This window comes from Rattus norvegicus, chromosome X, assembly GCF_036323735.1.
Source record: "Rattus norvegicus strain BN/NHsdMcwi chromosome X, GRCr8, whole genome shotgun sequence".
Taxonomy (NCBI): Eukaryota; Metazoa; Chordata; class Mammalia; order Rodentia; family Muridae; genus Rattus; species Rattus norvegicus.
In genome coordinates, this window is record NC_086039.1 from 4,948,929 (window position 1) to 4,973,197 (window position 24,269).

The 24,269-nt window shown below is 40.0% G+C and overlaps 1 protein-coding gene across 1 annotated transcript in view; it reads right to left on the bottom strand.

Moving 5' to 3' along the window:
* Positions 1-881: 881 nt before the first annotated feature.
* Chst7 (carbohydrate sulfotransferase 7) overlaps positions 882-24,269 on the bottom strand; it is a 36,563-nt gene continuing 13,175 nt past the window's right edge. Inside the window, exon 2 of the mRNA NM_207600.2 lies at positions 882-1,585. The gene's annotated coding sequence lies outside the window, so the exon portion shown is untranslated. The remainder of the gene's footprint in view (positions 1,586-24,269) is intronic.

Genomic DNA, 24,269 nt, shown 5'->3' on the forward strand with positions numbered 1-24,269 from the left:
AAAAAATCCTTGCCAATCCCTGAGTTAGATATTAAATTTTCAGCTTTGGAATTGGGTATCACGGGAGTGAGAGAGATGGCTCGGTGGCTAAGACAACTTACTACTCTTGTACAAGATCAGGAAGCAGTTCAAAGCTCCCACATAGACTAGCTTATAACTACCTGTAACTTCAGTTCCAGGAGATCCAATGACCTCTTCTGGATTCTGACAGCATTTACAAATTTGGTACACATAAACTCATACAGGCAAACACACATACACATAAAGCTATAGGGAAAAGGAAGAATAAGGTGTCATCTGTACATACTGGTACACACCTGTAATGCCACACTTAGTAGGCAGGGACAAGTTTGAGACCAGCTTCAACTGCACAGACAGGGTTGACGGTGGGGTCTGTAAAATCAGTGGTAACATCTTTTGGAGATTTTTTAGAATTAAAGAAACATTTTAAACTTGGCCTTAGCCTAGGACTCCTATTCCCACTAAGAGTCTTACAGGCTTTGAGTGCAGAATCCTGAAGAATGCTCTCCAGGAGTTAGCAACCTGAATCTGTGAGACTGACAGGTATAAACTTGACATTGTAACTTTACAGGATGACTGCTAACATTCTTGAATCCAATTGGTGTAGAGATGGCTCAGTGGTTAGGAGAACTGGCTTCTCTTCCAGAGGACTGTGATTTGATTCCCATCACCCATATGGAAGCTTAAAATCATCTGTAACTCCAGTTCCAAGGGATCTGACTCCTTTTTCTGGCCTTCATGGGAACTAGGCATTGCAGATGGCGCACAGACATATATGTAGATAAAACACCCACACATATACAAATTAAAAAGGAAAATTCTTGAACCCTATATACAGTTTCCTTCATGGTTCTTATAACTCTTTTATATAGACTGCCTTTATTGAATTCATACAATTGAGCCACTTAACAAAATCTGCTTATCCCTCTCCCCCCAAAGTCATGTCATTAGTATGATGCTACAGTCATTTAACTGCAGAGTTAAAAAACAACTAGATAGAAAATTTTGAAAACAAAAAAGGTTTAGTTTATTACAACTCTCCTACCCACCAGGGAAAACTGTTTAGGAAATGGTTCTATAGGAAGACTGCTAATTGAAGGAGAGCTGGATGAGGCCTTTTGGAAACAATACCAGCCAGACCTTTTATTTAATATGAAGTAACTTAATCAAGATAGACATAGTAGCACTTGGCCCTTAGTCACATTGATGGTTTTGTCCAGACATCTGCTGATATGAAATGGAACCAGATCATATCTCTTCTTTGTTGTGAGAATGCCTTGTTGAAATGGCTTAAGCCCAGCCAAGTTAAGCCTGGGAAGTAAAACTTTTCCTATTTTATGGTCACAAATATCCACATTGCACCACCACTTCCTTTCTGGAAACTTCATCTCAGCCAATGTGTTTGTCATCGCTTAACAGCTTGTAATGTTCCTGACCAGCAGATTTGCACAGCAGTTGGTACCAAATCAGTCCCAGTGTCTAACAGTGAGATAGAGTGCCTCCACTGTGCAGCCTCTTCAGTGTTGGTGCAGCATGCCGAGCTCACCTGTTTATAACCACTGACCTGGAAAGGGAAAAAAACAAAGAATGATTGGCCTTAGTAGAAATCCACAGTCTGTTGCACCTTGGTGGTTTAAGCTATAGTTTTCTTTATCTATGTTATATTATTGAGTATTGAGAATGCATAGAATCAGTACCTGTCTATCTGGTTTGTAAAAGCAGAAAAGGAGAAAATGTGACTTGAGGTGTTTAGTGAAGATGAAGAGAAGATAATACTGACTCCTCTGCAAATATTGCTGTGCTTTAAACAGTTACCAAAGTGGCCTGTCTGTTGAAAAGGGCTTTCTGGAACTCTAGCCTGGGAAATAGGTAGGCTATCTGCAAATCTTCACCTCTCCTGCTTGTACAAATCCAACCCCTCACACATTAATCCATAGCTCTGAAGTAGAACACTTGCTGCAGCCTCCCTTTTTGGCCTGCTCCCACCTCCAGTGGAGGCCACAGATCTCTTCCACTCCATAAACACTTTGAAACACATTGCTTTATCCTAGTTCCCAATTTCATCAGGTATTCCCTGGGAGCATGTAGGCCACTCCTGCTAGGGAAGCAGAGAAGCTGGAGATCTTCACTTCTCTCTCAGATTCTATAAGTACAAAACCCCAGTCTCATCCCCAGCTTTGTAGCAGAACTTCAGCTGTGGACTCCTTGTGGAAGGAAATGAATAAAACAGTTCAAGATATAAAAGTGACATCTGTGAACCATGCTGAACCTGTGCCAAAGCTCTCTGTGCCTGGATCCCACTTGGAGAGAGCTGGTCTCTCAGGAGTGCTGACATGCTTGGAAGCACAGGTGAGACCACTTCTGCTCCTAGGGACCTGCCTGGAGTCCTTGGGACAAAGGAGTGGAGGAGGAGTAGAGCAGGATCCTTCCCATTTCTGTCTTCACCTGGAACTGACCCTGTGCACAACTCTTTGTGGCAGGATCCCAGCAGGAGAGATCTGGTCTCCCAGGGGTACTAACACACAGACTTAAAGGAGGGTCAAGCCACTGTCAAAGACAACAAGACCAGATAACAGCAGAGATAACCAGATGTTGAAAAGCAAGTGCAAGAATATGAGCAACAGAAACCAAGGACACATGGCATTTTCAGATCCCATTTCTCCCACCACAGCAAGTCCAGGATACCCCAACACTCTGGAAAAGCAAGATTCTGGTTTAAAATCACATCTTATGATAATGAAAGAGGACTTTAAGAAGAATATAAGTAACTCCCTTTAAAAAAACACATGAGAAAACAGGAAAACAAGTAGAAGCACTAAAAGAGGAAACACAAAAATTCCTTTAAGAATTACAGGAAAACACAACCAAACAGGTGAAGGAATTGAAGAAAACCATCTAGGATCTGAAAATGGAAAAAAATAATAATAAAGAAATCACAAAGGGAAACAACCCTAGAGATAGAAAACATAGGAAAGAAATCAGAAGTCATAGACAGCATGTTGGCATCACCAACAGAATTTAGGATATAGAAGAGAGAATCCCAGGGGCAGAAGATACCATAGAAAGCATTGACACAAGTGTCAAAGAATATAAAAAAAAGCAAAAAGCTCCTAATCCAAAAAAATCCAGGAAATTCAGGACACAATGAGAAGATAAAACCTAAGGATAATAGGTACAGAAGAGAATGAAGACTCCCAAATTAAAGGGCCAGTAAATATCTTCAACAAAATCATAGAAAAAAACTTCCCTAACCTAAAGAAAGAGATGCCCATAAACATACCAGAAGCCTACAGAACTCCAAATAGATTGGACGAGAAAAGACATTTCTCCCATTACATAATAGTCAAAACACCAAATGAACAAAACAAAGAAAGAATATTAAAAGCAGTAAGGGAAAAAGGTCAAGGAAAATATAAAGGCAGACCTATTAGAATCACACCAGACTTTTCACCAGAGACTATGAAAGTCAAAAGATCCTGGACAGATGTCATACAGACCCTAAGAGAACACAAATGCCAGCCCAGGTTACTGTATCCAGCAAAACTCTCAATTAACATAGATGGAGAAACCAAGATATTCCATGACAAAACCAAATTTACACAATATCTTTCTACAAATCCAGCCCTACAAAGGATAATAAATAGTAAAGCCCAACATAAGGAGGTAAGATACACTCTAGAAAAAGCAAGAAACTAATCGTTTACAGAAGACAAGCACAAAAACATAATCTCACCTACAAACACGAAGATAACTGGAAGCAACAATCACTATTCCTTAATATCTCTCAACATCAATGGACTCAATTCCCCAATAAAAATACACAGATTAACGAACTGGATACATAATGAGGACCCAGCATTTTGCTGCCTACAGGAAACACACCTCAGAGACAAAGACAGACACTACCTCAGAGTAAAAGGCTGGAAAACCACTTTCCAAGCAAATGGTCTGAAGAACCAAGCTGGAGTAGCCATTCTAATATCAAATAAAATTGATTTTCAACCAAAAGTCATAAAAAAGATAAGGAAGGACACTTCGTATTCATCAAAGGAAAAATCCACCAAGATGAACTCTCAATCCTAAATATCTATGCTCCAAATGCAAGGGCACCTACATACACAAAAGAAACCTTACTAAAGCTCAAAGCACACATTGTACCTCACACAATAATAGTAGGAGATTTCAACACCCCACTCTCATCAGTGGACAGATCATGGAAACAGAAACTAAACAGAGACATAGAGAGACTAACAGAAGTTATGAACCAAATGGACTTAACGGATATTTGTAGAACCTTCCATCCTAAAGCAAAAGGATATATCTTCTCAGCACCTCATGGTACCTTCTCCAAAATTGGCCATATAATCGGTCACAAAACAGAACTCAACAGATACAAAAAGATAGAAATAAACCCATGTATCTTATAAGACCACCATGGACAAAGGCTGGTCTCCAATAACAAAAATAAGGAAAGAACGCACATATATACATGGGAGTTAAATAATGCTCTACTCAATGATAACTTGGTCAAAGAAGAAACAAAGAAAGAAATGAAAGATTTCTTAGAATTTTATTAAAACAAAGGTACAACCTACCCAAACTTATGGGACATATGAAAGCAGTCCTAAGGGGATCCAGGGATGGTTTGATATACGAAAATTAATCAATGTAATCCACTATATAAACAAACTCAAAGATAGGAACCACATGATCATTTCATTAGATGCTGAAAAAGCATTTGACAAAATTCAACACACCTTCATGATAAAAGTCCTGGAAAGAATAGGAATTCAAGGCCCATACCTAAACATAGTAAAAGCCATATACAGCAAACCAATCGCTAACATTAAACTAAATGGAGAGAAACTTGAAGCAATCCCACTAAAATCAGGGACTAGACAAGGCTGCCCACTCTCTCCCTACTTATTCAATATAGTTCTTGAAGTTCTAGCCAGAGCAATCAGACAACAAAAGGTGATCAAGGGGATACAGATGGGAAAAGAAGAGGTCAAAATATCACTATTTGCAGATGACATGATAGTATATTTAAGTGATCCCAAAAGTTCCACCAGAGAACTACTAAAGCTGATAAACAACTTCAGCAAAGTGGCTGGGTATAAAATTAACTCAAATAAATCAGTTGCCTTCCTCTATACAAAAGAGAAACAAGCCGAGAAAGAAATTAGGGAAACGACACCCTTCATAATAGACCCAAATAATATAAAGTACCTCGGTGTGACTTTAACCAAGCAAGTAAAAGATCTGTACAATAAGAACTTCAAGACACTGAGGAAAGAAATTGAGGAAGACCACAGAAGATGGAAAGATCTCCCATGCTCATGGATTGGCAGGATTAATATAGTAAAGATGGCCAGTTTGCCAAAAGCAATCTACAGATTCAATGCAATCCCCATCAAAATTCCTACTCAATTCTTTATAGAGATAGAAAGAGCAATTTGCAAATTCGTTTGGAATAAAAAAACCCAGGATAGCATGAACTATCCTCAACAATAAAAGAACTTCTGGAGGTTGGGGATTTAGCTCAGTGGTAGAGTGCTTGCCTAGCAAGCTCAAGGCCCTGGGTTCGGTCCCCAGCTCCGAAAAAAAAAAGAAAAAGAAAAAAAAAGAACTTCTGGGGGAATCACCATCCCTGACTTAAAGCTGTATTACAGAGCAATAGTCATATAAAAACTGTATGGTACGCATACAGAGACAGGCAGATAGATCAGTAGAATAGAATTGAAGACCCAGAAATGAACCTACTCACTTATGGTCACCTGATCTTTGACAAAGGAGCTAAAAACCATGAAGTAGAAAAAAGATAGCATTTTCAGCAAATGGTGCTGGTCCAACAGGTGGTCTGCATGTAGCAGAATGCCAATTGACCCATTTTTATTGCCCTGTACAGAGCTCAAGTCCAAGTGGATCAAGGACTCCCCATAAAACCAGATATACTCAAACTAACAGATGAAAAAGTGGGGAAGAGCCTTGATCACTTGGACAGTGGGGAAAATTTCCTGAACAAAACACCAATGGCTTATGCTCTAAGATCAAGAATCAACAAATGGGACCTCATAAAACTTCAAAGCTTATGTGAGGAAAAGGACACTGTCATTAGGGCAAAACGGCAACCAACAGATTGAGAAAAGATATTTACTAATCGTACATCTAATAGAAAGCTAATATCCAAAATATACAAAGAAGTCAAGAAGTTAGATTCTAGAAAGCCAAATAACCCCTTTAAAAATGGGGTACAGTGCTAAACAAAGTATTCTCAGCTGAAGAATATCAAGTGGCTGAGAAGTACCTAAAGAAATGTTCAACATCCTTAGTGATCAGAAAAAGGGAAATCAAAACAACCCTGAAATTCAACCTCACACCAATCAGAATGGCTAAGATCAAAAACTCAGGTGACAACACATGCTGGTGAGGAAGTGGAGAAAGAGGAACACTCCTCCATTGTTGGTGGCATTGCAGACTGGTACAACCATTCTGGAAATCAGTCTGGAGGTTCCTCAGAAAATTGGACATTGAACTACTTGAGGACCCAGCTATACCTCTCTTGGGCATATACCCAAAAGATGTTCCGACATATAACAAAGACACATGCTCCACTATGTTCATAGCAGCCTTATTTATAATAGCCAGAAGCTGTAAAGAACCCAGATGCCCTTCAACAGAGGAATGGATACAGAAAATGTGTTACATCTACATAATAGAGTACTACTCAGCTATCAAAACCAATGACTTTATGAATTTCATAGGCAAATGGATGGAACTAGAAAATATCATCCTGAGTGAGATAACCAAATCATAGAGAAACACTCATGGTATGCGCTCACTTTTAAGTGGATATTAGCCCAAAAGCTCGAATTACCCAAGATACAATCCACAGACCACATGAAGCTCAAGAAGAACACTCAAGTTCTAATGCTTCATTCCTTCTTAAAAGGGGGAACAAAAATATTCATAGGAGGGGATATGGGAATAACATTTGGAGTAGAGACCATGTGGCCATTTAGAATCTGCCCCACATGGGTTTAAAACCCACATATATACAGCCACCAATACTAGATAATATTGATGAAGCTAAGAAGTGAATGCTGACAGGAGCTGGAAATACCTATCTCCTGAGAGGCACAGCCAAAGCATGTCAAATATGGAGGAAATGCTAGCAGCCAACTATTGAACTGAGAACAGGGTCCCTCTTGGAGGAATTAGAGAAAGGATTGAAGGAGCTGAAGGGGCTTGCAACCCCATAAGAACAACAATACCAACCAACCAGAGCTCCCATGGACTAAACCACTTCCCAGAGAGTACAAATGGACCCATTGCTCCAGCTGTATATGTAGCAGAGAATGGCCTTGTTGGGCACCCATGGAAGGAGAAGCCCTTGGTCCTGCCAAGGTTGGACTCCCCAGTGTAGGGGAATGTTGGGAGGGTGTGTGGGAAGAGAGGGTAGTTTGGGAGGGGAAGACCCTTATAGAAAAAGGGGAGGGGAATGGAATAGGGGGCTTATGTCCATTAAACTGGAAAAGGGAATAACATTGGAAATGTAAACAAAATATCCAATTACAAAACAGATCTATAACTCCTATGGAAATAGAAACACTCAATTATAGTCTCTCAGTCCAAAAACAAAAAACAAAAAATAAAACAAAACAATACTACATGAGCAGAGCTTATATGAACTTACAGAGATTGAAGTACCAAGCACAGGGCCTGCATGGGTCTACACCAGGTTTAGTGCTTTTGTGGCAATCCTGAGTGTGTGAACAAGCGGATCTCTGATACCTGTGACTTCTCTTGGGCTCTTTTCTCTCTGCTGGTTGACCTTGTTCAACTTTGATGTGATGGATTTATCGTATTTTATTTTGTTTGATCTTATTATATTTTATTTTGCCATGTTCTTTTCTAATGAGAGACAGAAAAGGAGGGGAGAGGAGGTGTGGAGGGACTGGGAAGAGCAGAGAGAGGGGTAACTATAATCAGGGTATATGTGTGAGTAAAGAATCTATTTTCAATAAAAGGGAGCCAAAATAAAAGAGCTTTCTGAGGCATGCTGGGCAGATGGGGAAAGAGCTTGGGTTCAAACTGTTCCTTTAGGTAAAAGACATGTAACCATCTGTCCTCCCCTGGGTACTGGTTCACAGGAGCAAAACAAAAGAAATCATGCTCACAGCAACCAGCCAGCAAAGAAGTCTAAAAAGTTGAGGAAGTCAGAGAAGAAATAGTTGGAGGAGGAGGAGGAGGAGGAGGAGGAGGAGGAGGAGGAGGAGGAGGAGGAGGAGGAGGAGGAGGAGGAGGAGGAGGAGGAACAGCAGCAGCAGCAGCAGCACGCCTGGCTGTTTACCCCTATTTCATCTGAAAGTTTTCCTTCTTTCATTTAAACATATTTCTTGAGCCACTGTGTGTGAGCAGCGTGGGGGGCACGTGTGCTAGTTAACCATCAGCATTTTTCTTAAAAAGAAAAGATTTTAGTTAACATTCACACATGCATATATTGTATTTTAGTCAAATCCACTTCTTATTCCTTCCCCTCCAAAACTTCCCTTTAATGCCCCCTTTCCCATTCAATGTCATGTTCTTTTTTCTGCTCTTTTTTTCTTTAATACATACTGACTCCATTTAGTGCTGCTAGTTTGTGCATGGCTGTGAACCATATATTGAAATCTGCATTCCTGAAGAAAACTGACTGTCCTTCTCCCAGCAGTTAGATACTCAGATAGGGCTGGGAGTTTGTGAACTCTTCCCCCAGCCATGCTGGGGTTTTATATGGCTTGTTTTTGTACAAGTCTTGTGCATGCAGGTATAGCTGCTGTGAATTTACATAAGCAACTACACTATTGTGTTGGGCAAACACTGCCTCACTATGGACATATTCCTCTGGATTTATAATCTTTCCACTCCATTTTTTAAAATTAGGGGTAATTAATAGAATACTAGTGATAGGTTCTCCCCTAGAGTCTATGACCTAGCCAACCATGAGTATCTCAGTTAGTGATGTCAGGCATGGGTTCTGTCTTGTAGAGACAGCATTAGTCAGAAAGTAGTCACTCTCCTAACACCTATTGCCTCTATTGCAACACTGGGCATATCTGGTCAGGGCAGTTGTTATTATAGATGGAAGGGAAAGGGTGTTGATGGCTTTCTTCCCTGGTTGCATGCAGAGAATCTTCCTTCCAGCATTGTGAAAACTATCCAGAAGGAAATGAAGTCCCTAGGTTGGCACTGGCTTGGTTTCTCCAATTTCCTATGAGTCAGCTATGTGGTTGTCTTCAGTAGTCTGATCTTACTTTCAAATTGTGGAGGGTAACCAAAAGCAATGAAATTAGCTTGAAGGGTATTGGGAGATCTGTGGGACACCACTGTCTAACAACTCCAAAAGAGATAATTCGTACCTAGTATCTGGGGCTTCTGATTTGACAGTCTGTTGTGTGTGGGGGAGATAGAGTCCCCTATTACAGGGTAACTATTTAAACCCTACTAATATATGTATATGGCTATATTTTAGGAAGCTTCCACAGTACTAATTTCCTTATAGTTCTTTCAAGGTCTTTAGTGTTAGTTATCTTTTCCCATACTCCCCACCTCTACTCTTCCTTCCCATTCCACCCTGTTTAACTCTTTCTGTTCCATTATAACCCTTTCCCCTTCAGATCTATATCCTATTCCCTCTTTCCTTGAAATCATCCTCATGGCCCTTACTAGTCTCTGCCTTCTATGGGTACTCTTATGTAAAGGTTCTAATCTAGCATCCATACATGAAAGAGACAGGGAGGAAAGGAGGGAGGGATGGGGGAGGGATGGAGGGAGAGAGAGAGAAAGAGAGAGAGAGAGAGAGAGAGAGAGAGAGAGAGAGAGAGATTGAGATCATGTGACATTTGGGTTATCTTACTCAGAATGATTATTTTCAGCTCCATCCATTTACCAGTAAACGTTATTTATTTTTAGGGCGGACTAGTATTCCATTGTATATATTAACCACATTTTCATTATTACTCCACCCATTTGTTAATAGACATCTAGACTGTTTCCATTTCCTGGCTATTGTGAATAGAGCAGCAAGGAACATGGGTGACCAAGTGTCTCTGTAATAAGATATAGAGAGTCCTTTGCAAGTATGCCCAGGAGTGGTATTGCTGGATCATGTTGTAGATCCATTTCAATTTTTTTGAGGCATCTACACCAGTTTATATTCCCATCAAGAGTGAAAAATTGTCCTGCCTTTTCCACACTTACACTAGTATTTGTTGTCATTTCTTTGTACATTCTAGATACTAACCATCTATGAGATATATAACTGATAAAGATGTTCTTCCATTCCGCAGCCCCCCTTTTCACTTAGATGACAATGTAAGAAGCTTTTTAGTTTCATGGGGTCACGTTTCTCGTGTCTACCACCTTGAACATGCCTGATTTTGCAATCAAAATTTGATTTGGGGGCCTTTGCTCTGATATTACAAATGTTTGAAATTTGGCATTTTTCTAATCTGATAAAGTTATCTACCAGTTTAATAGAATAACTGGTGCTGGGCATGGGTACATGTCTTTAATCCCAGAATTCGGGAGGATATGGCAGGTGAATCTCTGAGATCAAGGTCAGTCTGTTCTACATATTGTGTTCTATAATATCCAGAGCTATAAGACACGGAAAACTTATCTCAAAAACAAAACAAAACAAACAAAAACACTACTGCTGCAGAATTTGGAGAAGAAACCTATTCAAAATGGGTAGAAATGTACAATAAAAGCTCATATTAAGAGGTGGTCAGTGGTCGGAGAGATGGGTCAGAGGGTAAGAATACTGACTGCTCTTCTAGAAATCCTGAGTTCAACATGAAACTCAGGAGGGATGATCAAAATTCGAATGCTTCACTCCTTCTTTAAAAGGGGAACAAGAATACCTTTGGCAGGGAATAGGGAGGCAAAGATTAAAAAAGAGGCAGAAGGAACACCCATTCAGAGCCTGCCCCACATGTGGCCCACACATATACAGCCACCCAATTAGACAAGGTGGATGAAGCAAAGAAGTGCAGGCCGACAGGAAACGGATGTAGATCTCTCCTGAGAGACACAGCCAGAATACAGCAAATACATAGGCAAATGCCAGCAGCAAACCACTGAACTGAGAATGAGACCCCCATTGAAGGAATCAGAGAAAGGACTGGAAGAACTTGAAGGGCCTCGAGACCCCATACGAACAACAATGCCAAGCAACCAGAGCTTCCAGGGACTAAGCCACTACCCAAAGACTATACATGGACTGACCCTGGACTCTAACCTCATAGGTAGCAATGAATAGCCTAGTAAGAGCACCAGTGGAAGGGGAAGCCCTTGGTCCAGCCAAGACTGAACCCCCAGTGAACGTGATTGTTGGGGGGGAGGGTGGTAATGGGGGCAGGATGGAGAGGGGAACACCCATATAGAAGGGGAGGGGGAGGGGTTAGGGGGATATTGGCCCGGAAAACGGGAAAGGGAATAACATTCGAAATGTAAATAAGAAATACTCAAGTTAATAAAGAAAAAACGGAAAAAAATGAAAAAAAAAAAGAAATCCTTAGTTCAATTCCCAACAACCAGGATGTGGCTCATGACCATTATAATGAGATCGAGTGCATTCTTCAGAACTGCAGACATGCATACATGCAGGGAGAACACTGTATACATAATGAATTTTTTTTTAAAAGAGAGCTGGCTAGATAGCCCAAGACAATCTGAATTTGTTCACAGAAACTTCCTCCACACACATGCTGAGGTACACACATGCACATGCCCCTAACTACAATGTTAATAGAATAAAATCAAAATGTAGTTTAAAACATTAAAACTGGGTGTGGGGCACTTGTTCAGTTCCCAGCATTCATCTGGCATCTCACAAAACAGACAGATATTCAGGCAAGAGATCCATACACATAAAGTACATCTGGAATTAACTAAAACCAAAGCTCCTGGTACACCTATAGGGGGATAGAAGAAGGAAGTTCTGATCTGTGTCTGCTTACCCTCCCTCTCATTGGCAAGTCCATTCCTTCCCTGGCATTAGAGCCTACCTCTTTTGGATTCCAGTGTATACTGAAGAGCACCTGAGATGTCCAGCTGCATGGACTGAGCAACAACTAGTGTGAGCAATTACTAGATAATAATTCTGTTCCTTTAGAGAACCCTGACTAATATATACCTATAAACTCATTTGGGAGGTTAGGGCCAGAGGATCACACATTTGAAGCCTGCATGGCTTACAGAGCATGACCCTTTCTCGAAAAACATTGAACAAACTTTTAGGTTGGTTGGCTTCTATTTCCAGACAAGATGGAGCAGATGTATAAGTCAAATTCAGAAGACACAGACTTATTAGCCACCTTGAAAATGAAGGAACTACAAAAGCAATACATTCTGTTTTCTTGTGCCTCCTCTCTATTGTGGAATGGGTACTAAAGAAGCCAGCAGACCAGGAGCACCTATCAATAGTCAGACAAAACAAACAAACAAACAAACAAACAAGCAAACAAACAAATATTATATCTAGCCAAAGGACAAAAAAGAAATCACCCTATAAAAGCAGAAAGCAATCACCACAATCCTGTTAACACAGGGCTAATTTGAGAAGGGTTTTGGGAGAGTGTCCTAATTAGGGACACTATTGTTGTGATGAAAGTTCATGATCAAAGCAACTTGGGTTTAGCCAGGAAAGGATTTATTTCAGTTTATATTTCTAGGGAACATCAATTAAGAAAATGCCTCGCTTCATCTGTGCCCAGAGCTGGGGTTGTCCCTCAGACCCAAAACCTGCCCACAGAGAGCTGGTCTGCCAGGAGCACTCTCACTCCTAAGTCCACATGTAGGAACCCACTTTCTCTCCACTGATTAAGCAAAGAGAGAGACACTTGGAGTGCACACCATTCAGGAGCCACAGTGCGGCCTGGGATGGGACTCCATCTGAACCCAGATCTGGACCTGTCCCACAGCCCTTAGACCCAAAACTTGCCCACAGAGAGCTGATCTGCCAGGGGAACGCTCACCCCTAAGCCCACATCTGACAAGTGGAACCCCTCTTTCTCTCCACTGACTATCCAAACCGAGACCTGTTGGGAGAGCACAGAGCACAGAGCACAGGAGCCTCGGGGTGGTCTAGAACAGGACCCTTCAGGTTTCCATCTGCTGTCCCACAGCCCTCCAAACCCAAAACCTGCTCTGAGAGAACAGGTCTCCTAGGAGTGCTCTCACTACTAAGATCACATGCTCACAGGCTCACAGGGCCACAGGCCCACAGGGTCACAGATCAACAGGCCCACAGGCCCACAGGCTCCCAGGGTCACAGGAGGAAAAAGCTCTAGTTAGAGACAGCAAGACCAACTAACATCAGAGATAATCAGATGGTGAGAGGCAAGCACAAGAACCTAAGCAACAGAAACCAAGACTACTTGGCATCATTAGAGCCCAGTTCTTCCACCACAGCAAGTACTGGATATCCCAACAAACCAGAAAAGCAAGATTTGGATTTAAAATCACATCTCATGATGATGATAGAGGACTTTAAGAAGGACATAAATAACTCCTTTAAAGAAATACAGGACAACACAGGTAAACAAGTAGAAGCCCTTAAAGAGGAAACACAAAAATCCCTTAAAGAATTACAGGAAACACAACCAAACAGGTAAAGGAATTGAAAAAAAACCATCCAGAATCTAAAAATGGAAATTAAAGCAATAAAGAAATCACAAAGGGAGACAACGCTGGAGATAGAAAACCTAGGAAAGAGATTAGGAGTCATAGATGCAAGCATCATAGACAGAATACAAGAGATAGAAGAGAGAATCTCAGGGGCAGAAGATACCATAGAAAACACTGACACAAGACTTAAAGAAAATTAAAAAAGCAAAAACCTCCTAACCCAAAACATCTGGGAAATATAGGACATGATGAGAAGACCAAACCTAAGGATAATAGGTATAGAAGAGAATGAAGATTCCCAACTTAAAGGGCTAGTAAATATCTTTAACAAAATTATAGAAGAAAACTTCCCTAACCTAAAGAAAGAGATGACCATGAACATGGATGAAACCTAAAGAACTTAAAACAGATTGAACCATAAAAGAAATTCCTCCCTTCACATAATGGTCAAAACACCAAATACACAAAACAAAGAAAGAATATTAAAAGCAATAAGAGATAAAGGTCGAGTAACATATAAAGACAGACCTATCAGAATCACACCAGACTTCTCAACAGAGACTATGAAAGCTATAAGATCCTGGGAAGATGTGATACAGACCCAAAGAGAACAAAAATGCCAGGCCAGGGTACTATATCCAGCAAAACTTTCAATTAACATAGATGGAGAAACCAAGATATTCCATGACAAAACGAAATTTACACAATATCTTTCTACAAATCCAGCCCTACAAAGGATAATACATGGAAAAGAACAAAACAAGGAAGGAAACTACATGCTAGAAAAAGCAAGAAAGTAATCTTCTTTTAACTAACCCAAAAGAAGGTAGCCACACAAACATAATCCCACCTCTAACAACAAAATAATAGGAAAAAACACTCATTGGTCCCTAATATCTATCAACATCAATGAACTCAATTCCCCAATAAAAAGACATAGACTAACAGACTAGATATGTAAAGAGTACCCAGTATCTTGCTGCATACAGGAAATGCACCTCGGAGACAAAGACAGCCAATTCCTCAGAATAAAAGGCTGGGAAAAAAGTTTCCAAACAAATGGCCACAAGAAACAAGCTGGAGTAGCCACCTAATATCAAACAAAGTCGACTTTCAATCAAAAGTTATCAAAAAAGGTAAGGAAGGACACTTCATATTCATCAAAAGAAAAATCCACCAAGATGAACTCTCAATCCTAAATATCTATGTTCCAAATGCAAGGGCACCTACATTCATAAAAGAAACCTTACTAAATCTAAAATCACACATTGCACCTCACACAATAATAGTAGGATATTTCAACACCTCACTGTCATCAATGGACAGATCATGGAAACAGAAATTAAACAGAGATGTAGAGAAACTAACAGAAGTTATAAACCAAATGGATTTACAGACATCTATAGAACACTTCATCCTAAAAGAAAAGAATATACCTTCTTCTCGGCACCTCATGATACCTTCTGCAAAATTGACCATATAATTATTCACAAAACAGGCCTCAAATGATACAAGGAGATTGAAATCATCCCATTCATCCTATCAGACCACCATAGACTAAGGCTGGTCTTCAATAACAACAGAAACAAGAGAAAGCCCACATAAACATGGAAGCTGCACATCTTTGTACTCAATGACAACTTGGTCAAGGAAGAAATAAAGAAAGAAATTTTTTAGAATTTAATGAAAAGGAAGTCACAACATACGCAAACCTATGGGATACAATGAAAGCAGTGCTAAGAGGAAAACTCATACCACTGAGTGCCTACAAAAAGAAACTGGAGAGAGTATACACTAATAGCTTAACAGCACACCGGAGAGCTCTAGAACAAAAAAACAACCAAATTCATCCAAATGGAGTAGATGGCAGGAAACAATCAAACTCAGATCTGACGTCAACTGAGTAGAAAAAAGAAGGACTTTACAAAGAATCAACCAGGCATCTGAGACACCTCCAGAACCTGAAGGGACCGACCGGATAAAGAGTTCTCTGCACCCAAATCCCGTTGGAGGGAGAGCTAAACCTTCAGAGAGGCAGACACGCCTGGGAAACCAGAAGAGACTGCACTCTGCCCACATCTCAGACGCCAGAGGAAAACACCAAACGCCATCTGGAACCCTGGTGCAAGGAAGCTCCCTGAAAGGGCGGCGCAGATCTTCCTGGTTGCTGCCGCCGTGGAGAGCTCATAAGCAACACCACAAGAGCAAACTTGAGCCTCGGGACCAAAGGTAAGACCAACTTTTCTGCTGCAAGCGACCTGCCTGGTGAACTCAAGACAAAGGCCCACAGGAACAGCTGAAGACCTGTAGATAGGAAAAACTACACGCCCGAAAGTGAAACACTCTGTCCCCATAACTGGCTGAAAGAAAACAGGAAAACAGATCTACAGCACTCCTGACACACAGGCTTATAGGACAGTCTAGCCACTGTCAGACATAGCAGAACAAAGTAACACTAGAGATAATCTGATGGCGAGAGGCAAGTGCAGGAACCCAAGCAAAAGAAACCAAGACTACATGGCATCATCAGAGCCCAATTCTCCCACCAAAGCAAACACAGAATATCCAAACACACCAGAAAAGCAAGATCTAGTTTCAAAATCGTACTTGATCATGATGCTGGAGGATTTCAAGAAAGATGTGAAGAACTCCCTTAGAGAACAAGTAGAAGCCTACAGAGAGGAGTCACAAAAATCCCTGAAAGAATTCCAGGAAAACAAAATCAAACAGTAGAAGGAATGAAAAATGGAAATAGAAGCAACGAAGAAAGAACATAGGGAAACAACCCTGGATAAAGAAAGCCAAAGGAAGAGACAAGGAGCTGTAGATACGAGCTTCACCAACAGAATACAGGAGATGGAAGAGAGAATCTCAGAAGCAGAAGATTCCATAGAAATCATCTACTCAACTGTCAAAGATAATGCAAAGCGGAAAAAGCTACTGGTCCAAAACATACAGGAAATCCAGGACTCAATGAGAAGATCAAACCTAAGGATAATAGGTATAGAAGAGAGTGAAGACTCCCAGCTCAAAGGACCAGTAAATATCTTCAACAAAATCATAGAAGAAAACTTCCCTAACCTAAAGAAAGAGATACTCATAACAATACAAGAAGCCTACAGAACTCCAAATAGATTGGACCAGAAAAGAAACTCCTCCCGTCACATAATAGTCAAAACACCAAACACACAAAATAAAAAAGGATATTAAAAGCAGTAAGGGAAAAAGGTCAAGTAACATATAAAGGCAGACCTATCAGAATCACACCAGACTTTTCGCCAGAAACTATGAAAGCCAGAAGATCCTGGACAGATGTCATACAGACCCTAAGAGAACACAAATGCCAGCCCAGGTTACTGTATCCTGCAAAACTCTCAATTAACATAGATGGAGAAACCAAGATATTCCATGACAAAACCAAATTTACACAATACCTTTCTACAAATCCAGCACTACAAAGGATAAGAAATGGTAAAGCCCAACATAAGGAGGCAAGCTATACCCTAGAAGAAGCAAGAAACTAATCATCTTGGGAACAAAACAAAGAGAAGAAAAGCACAGAAACATAACCTCATATCAAATTATGAATATAACAGGAAGCAATATACACTATTCCTTAATATCTCTCAACATCAATGGCCTTAACTCCCCAATAAAAAGACATAGATTAACAAACTGGATACGCAACGAGGACCCTGCATTCTGCTGCTTACAGGAAACACACCTCAGAGACAAAGACAGACACTACCTCAGAGTGAAAGGCTGGAAAACAACTTTCCAAGCAAATGGTCAGAAGAAGCAAGCTGGAGTAGCCATTCTAATATCAAATAAAATCAATTTTCAACTAAAAGCCATCAAAAAAGATAAGGAAGGACACTTCATATTCATCAAAGAAAAAATCCACCAAGATGAACTCTCAATCCTAAATATCTGTGCCCCAAATACAAGGGCACTTACATACGTAAAAGAAACCTTACTAAAGCTCAAAACACACATTGCACCTCACACAATAATAGTAGGAAATTTCAACACCCCACTTTCATCATTAGACAGATCAGGGAAACAGAAATTAAACAGAGACGTAGACAGACTAATAGAAGTCATGAGCCAAACGGACTTAACAGATATTTATAGAACATTATATCCTAAAGAAAAAGGATATACCTTCTTCTCAGCTCCTCATGGTACTTTCTCCAAAATTGACGATATCATTGGTCAAAAAACGGGCCTCAACAGTTACAGAAAGATAGAAATAATCCCAAGCATGCTATCAGAACACCACGGGCTAAAGCTGGTCTTCAATAACAATAAGGGAAGAACGCCCACATATACCTAGAAATTGAACAATGCTCTACTCAATGATCACCTACTCAAGGAAGAAATAAGGAAAAAAATTAAAGGCTTTTTAGAATTTAATGAAAATGAAAGTACAACATACCCAAACTAATGAGACACAATGAAAGCTGTGCTAAGAGGATAACTCATAGCGCTGAGTGCCTGCAGAAAGAAACAGGAGAGAGCATAATATCAGTAGCTTGACAGCACACGTAAACGCTCTAGAACAAAAAGAAGCAAATACACCCAGGAGGAGTAGAAGGCAGGAAATAATCAAACTCAGAGCTGAAATCAACCAAGGAGAAACAAAAAGGACCATAGAAAGAATCAACAGAACCAAAAGTTGGTTCTTTGAGAAAATCAACAAGATAGATAAACACTTAGCCAGACTAACAAGAGGACACAGAGAGTGTATCCAAATTAACAAAATCAGAAATGAAAAGGGAAACATAACTACAGAGTCAGAGGAAAATCAAAAAATCATCAGATCCTATTATGAAAGCCTATGTTCAACAAAACTTCAAAATGTGCAGGAAATGGACAATTTCCTAGATAGATACGAGGTACCAAAGTTAAATCAGGAACAGATAAACCATTTAAACAACCCCATAACTCCCAACGAAATAGAAGTAGTCATTAAAGGTCTCCCAACTAAAAACAGCCCAGGTACAGATGGGTTCAGTGAAGAATTCTATCAGACCTTGATAGAAGACCTCATACCAATACTATCCAAACTATTCCACAAAATTGAAACAGATGGAGCACTACCGAATTCCTCCTATGAAGCCACAATTGCTCTTATACCTAAACCACACAAAGATCCAACAGAGAAAGAGAACTTCAGTCCAATTTCCCTTATGAATATCGATGCAAAGATACTCAATAAAATTCTTGCAAACCGAATCCAAGAGCACATCAAAACAATCATCCATCATGATCAAGTAGGCTTCATCCTAGGCAAGCAGGGATGGTTTAAAATATGGAAAACCATCATTGTAATCCACTATATAAACAAACTGAAAGATGAAAACCACATGATCATTTCATTAGATGCTGAGAAAGCATTTGACAAAATTCAACACCCCTTCATGATAAAAGTCCTGGAAAGAATAGGAATTCAAGGCCCATACCTAAGTATAGCAAAAGACATATACAGCAAACCAGTTGCTAACATTAAACTAAATGAAGAGAAACTTGAAGCAATTCCACTAAAATCCAGGACTAGACAAGGCTGCCCACTCTCTCCCTACTTATTCAATATGGTTCTTGAAGTTCTACCCAGAGCAAGCTGACAACAAAAGGAGATCAAAGGGATACAGATTGGAAAAGAAGAAGTCAAAATATCTCTATTTGGAGATGATATGATAGTATATTTAAGTGATCCCAAAAGTTTAACCAGAGAACTACTAAACCTGATGAACACCTTCAGCAAAATGGCTGGGTATAAAATTAACTCAGATAAATCAGTAGCCTTCCTCTATACAAAGAGAAAAAAGCCGAGAAAGAAATTAGGGAAAAGACACCTTTCATAATAGTCCCAAATAATATAAAATACCTTGGTGTGACTTTAACCAAGCAAGTGAAAGATCTGTATGATAAGAACTTCAAGCCTCTGAAGAAAGAAATTGAAGTAGAGTTCAGAAAATGGAATGATCTCCAATGCTCATGGATTGGCAGGATTAATACAGTAAAAATGGCCATTTTACCAAAAGTGGTCTGCAGATTCAATGCAATCCCCATCAAAATAACAATCCAATTCTTCAGAGAGTTAGACAGAACAATTTGCAAATTCATCTGGAATAACAAAAAACCCAGGATAGCTAAAACTATTCTCAACAATAAAAGGACTTCAGGGGGAATCACTATCCCTGAACTCAAGCAGTATTACAGAGCAATAGTGATAAAAAACTGCATGGTATTGGTACAGAGACAGACAGATAGACCAGTGGAATAGAATTGAAGACCCAGAAATGAACCCACATACATATGGTCACTTGATTATTGATAAAGGGGCCAAAACCATCCAATGGAAAAAATATAGCATGTTCAGCAAATGGTGCTGGTTCAACTGGAGGTCAACATGTAGAAGAATGCAAATTGATCCATGCTCATCACCCTGTACAAAGCTTAAGTCCAAGTGGATCAAGGACCTCAACATCAAACCAGATACACTCAAACTAATAGAAGAAAAACTAGGGAAGCATCTGGAACACATGGGCACTGGAAAAAATTTCCTGAACAAAATACCAATGGCTTATGCTGTAAGATCAAGAATCGACAAATGGGATCTCATAAAACTGCAAAGCTTCTGTAAGGCAAAGGACACTGGTTAGGACAAAACTGTAACCAACAAATTGGGAAAAGATGTTTACCAATCCTACAACAGATAGAGGCCTTATATCCAAAATATACAAAGAACTCAAGATGTTAGGCCACAGGGAGACAAATAACCCTATGAAAAAATGGAGTTCAGAGTTAAACAAAGAATTCACAGCTGAGGAATGCGGAATGACTGGCAAACACCTAAAGAAATGTTCAACATCTTTAGTCATAAGGGAAATGCAAATCAAAACAACCCTGAGATTTCACCTCACAGCAGTGGCTAAGATCATAAACTCAGGTGACAGCAGATGCTGGTGAGGATGTGGAGAAAGAGGAACACTCCTCCATTGTTGGTGGGATTGCAGAATGGTACAACCTTCTGGAAATCAGTCTGGAGGTTCCTCAGAAAATTGGACATTGAACTACCTGTGGACCCAGCTATACCTCTCTTGGGCATATACCCAAAAGATGCCCCAACATATAAAAAAGACACGTGCTCCACTATGTTCATAGCAGCCTTATTTATAACAGCCAGAAGCTGGAAAGAACCCAGATGCCCTTCAACAGAGGAATGGATACAGAAAATGTGGTACATCTACACAATGGAATATTACTCAGCTGTCAAAAACAGTGACTTTATGCAATTCATAGACAAATCGATGGAACTCAAATATATCATCCTGAGTGAGGTAACCCAATCCCAGAATAACTCACATGGTATGCACTCATTGATAAGTAGATATTAGCCCAAATGCTTGAATTACCCTAGATGAACAGAACACATGGAACTCAAGAAGGATGACCAAAATTCGAATGCTTCACTCCTTCTTTAAAACAGGAACAAGAATACCCTTGGCAGGGAATAGGGAGGCAAAGTTTATAACAGAGACTGGAGGAACGCCCATTCAGACCCAGCCCCACATGTTGCCCATTCATATACATACACCAAACTAGATAAGATGGATGAAGCAAAGAAGTGCAGGCCTACAGGAACCGGATGTAGATCTGTCCTGAGAGACACAGCCAGAATACAGCAAAAACTTAGGCGAATTCCATCATTAAACCACTGAACTGTGAATGGGACCCCCGTTGAAGGAATCAGAGAAAGGACTGAAAGAGCTTGAAGGGGCTTGAGACCCCATATGAGCAAAAATGCCAACCAACCAGAGCTTCCAGGGACTAAGCCACTACCCAAAGACTATGAATGGACTGACCCTGGGTTCCATCCTCATAGGTAGCAATGAGTAGTCTAGTAAGAGCACCAGCTGAAGGGGAAGCCTTTGGTCCTGCTAAGACTGAACCCCCAGTGAACGTGATTGTTGGGGGGAGGGCCGTAATGGGGGGAGGATGGGGAGGGGAACAGCCATAGAGAAGGGGAGGGGGAGGTTAGGGGGATGTTGGTGGGGAAACCAGGAAGGGGAATAACAATTGAAATGTAAATAAGAAATAATCAAGTTAATAAAGATGAAAAAAAGAAAGAAAAAGAAAAAAAAGAAATACCCAAGTTAATAAAGATTTAAAAAAAGAGTGTCAAGTGCTCTTGAACACTGAACTGTCCCTCCAAAAAACCAGCTGTACTGGTGTTTGGTCATATTCATGATGTCAGGCTGTTTCTTACCTTGGAACATTTATAGATCCTATAGAGTCTGTTTGAAATCATCTAACTTACCTCCCTCTGTCATGGCCTTTTAAACTTTAATTTAAATTTCAGCTCTTTATAAAGGTTTTCCCAGACCCACTTAAATATTACAGTTTTCATGTTTTTCTCTCAAGTCTTTCCTTGTTCATCATTGCAAACCCAATATCTAGAAGTTCTTGGCATAGAGAGAGACACTTTAAACTTTAATCAGCAGGTTGGATAATACAAAAGAATCATTACTGGGTTCTCAGAAAGCGTATCTTGTAGGATCTGGAGAAATCACATGACTTTTAAAAGGCTTTGTAAGTGTGGCATCTATAATTCTAGCAATCAAGAAGCCAAGGCAGGAGGATTGCTTTCATGGCAAGGACAATGCAGGGTACATAGGCTCAAAACAACGAAGTTATAATGTGAAACACTGTCTTAACAAACAAACAGAGTTTGAAAACAAGGAAATAAAGAATAAATAAGAACAAGCCAGGTTGCAGATGTGTTGGCAATGGTCTGAACGTAAGAGGAAGGAGTCACATATTTGAGGGACACAAGAGGCATTCTGGTGCTCAATGTGCTGTTTGGCAATAGACAGTTTTCTTAGTTTGTGTGTGAGACCCTGAGTTTAGTCTTCAGTATTGCAATAAATAAATACCATTTACTTTTCAAAACATCTTAGAATAAAAGAAAATAGACAGTGGGAGAAAAGACTTGCAACTAATTATCTGATGAAAGACTTGTATCTAAAATGTATAAATAGCCCTTGACATAGTTTAAAAAGTCTAATTAGAAATGGACTAAAACATCTGGGCCAGCATTTTACCTAAAAGAAGTGGCATAGATAGCAAATGAGCACTTGAAAACAAGTTCCACATCACCAGCCATCAGGAAAATGCAAATGGAAACTATTATGAGATGTCACTATGTAGTCTTTAAAACAGCTGCAGCATGGTCACGATACCAAGTACCCTGGAGGAAATGAAGTAACTTGTAATGTGTACAGCTATCCTACAAAAGAGTTTGGTGTGTTTTCAGAAAATTAAAAATACACTTGCCCATAATTCAACAATTGCTTTGCTGGTCATTCATTTTGAGAACTGAGTACCTCTATAAACCCTTGCACATACTTCAATAGTCAAAAAAATCTTAAGCAAAAATAACAATTCTGGAAGTATGACCAGACTTAATTTCACACACACACACACACACACACACACACACACACACACACACACACACACACACTCTCTCTCTCTCTCTCTCTCTCTCTCTCTCTCTCAACAAACAAATCCCCCAAAATTCATATAGAATAAGAGAATATACATTCCAGAAATAAGCCCACACTCCTATAGTCATCTGAGTTTTGCCAAAGGGAGTAAAAAACCAATTGTAGCAAAGAAAGCCTCTTAACCAAATGGTGGTGGGAAACTGAATATCTGCAACTAGAAGAATAAAATTTGCTCCATATCTCTTACCCTGCACAAAAATAAATATAAAATGCATCAAAGGCTTAATTTACAGACCTGGAATTCTGGAACTGATGAAAGAAAAAGAGAGTAAACATATTACGATAATAGTTATATGCAAGGACTTTCTGCAGAAGGATTCCAGTAGCTTGGAAATATAGCCAAGAATTGACAAATAAATAGGCTAACGATGTGAAGAGAGTCCTGAAAAGAGTGTGTACAACTGATAAATATGTATATACTAAGGTCCTCAGTCTTCTTAGCCATCAGATAGAGGAAGGAGTCACATATTTGAGGGACACAAGAGGCATTCTGGTGCTCAATGTGCTGTTTGGCAATAGACAGTTTTCTTAGTTTGTGTGTGAGACCCTGAGTCTCACACACAAGACTAGAGGTGTATTGAGATTTCATCATAACTCAGTCATTAAGGAAATAAGTAATAAACAGAGGCAAGGATGAAGAGGTTGAAGGATGAAGAGGTGGCAATATAAACTTGTGCAACCACTATGAAAGTCAGTGAATGAAAAGAAAGAAAGAAAAGAATGAAAGCAAAAGGAAGGATATGACTGCTGCTAGGTACAGTGCAGCAGAAGGTTTACTGTGAATAAAAGAAGAGCATATACAGAGGCAGGGACATCTAGGAGAGTTCAGAGTGAACATGACCAGACTGAGCTAGGCCATGTGAGGAGATGGAGAAGGAAGGGAGAGAGAAGCTGCTGAACAAGAGGAGTGGCCTGGGCCAAGAGATTGGCATAGCTAAAAAGGCTGAGTTATATAGATGCAAAGGAGCTGGGGAGAGGGAATCCCAGCCCAATACCTAG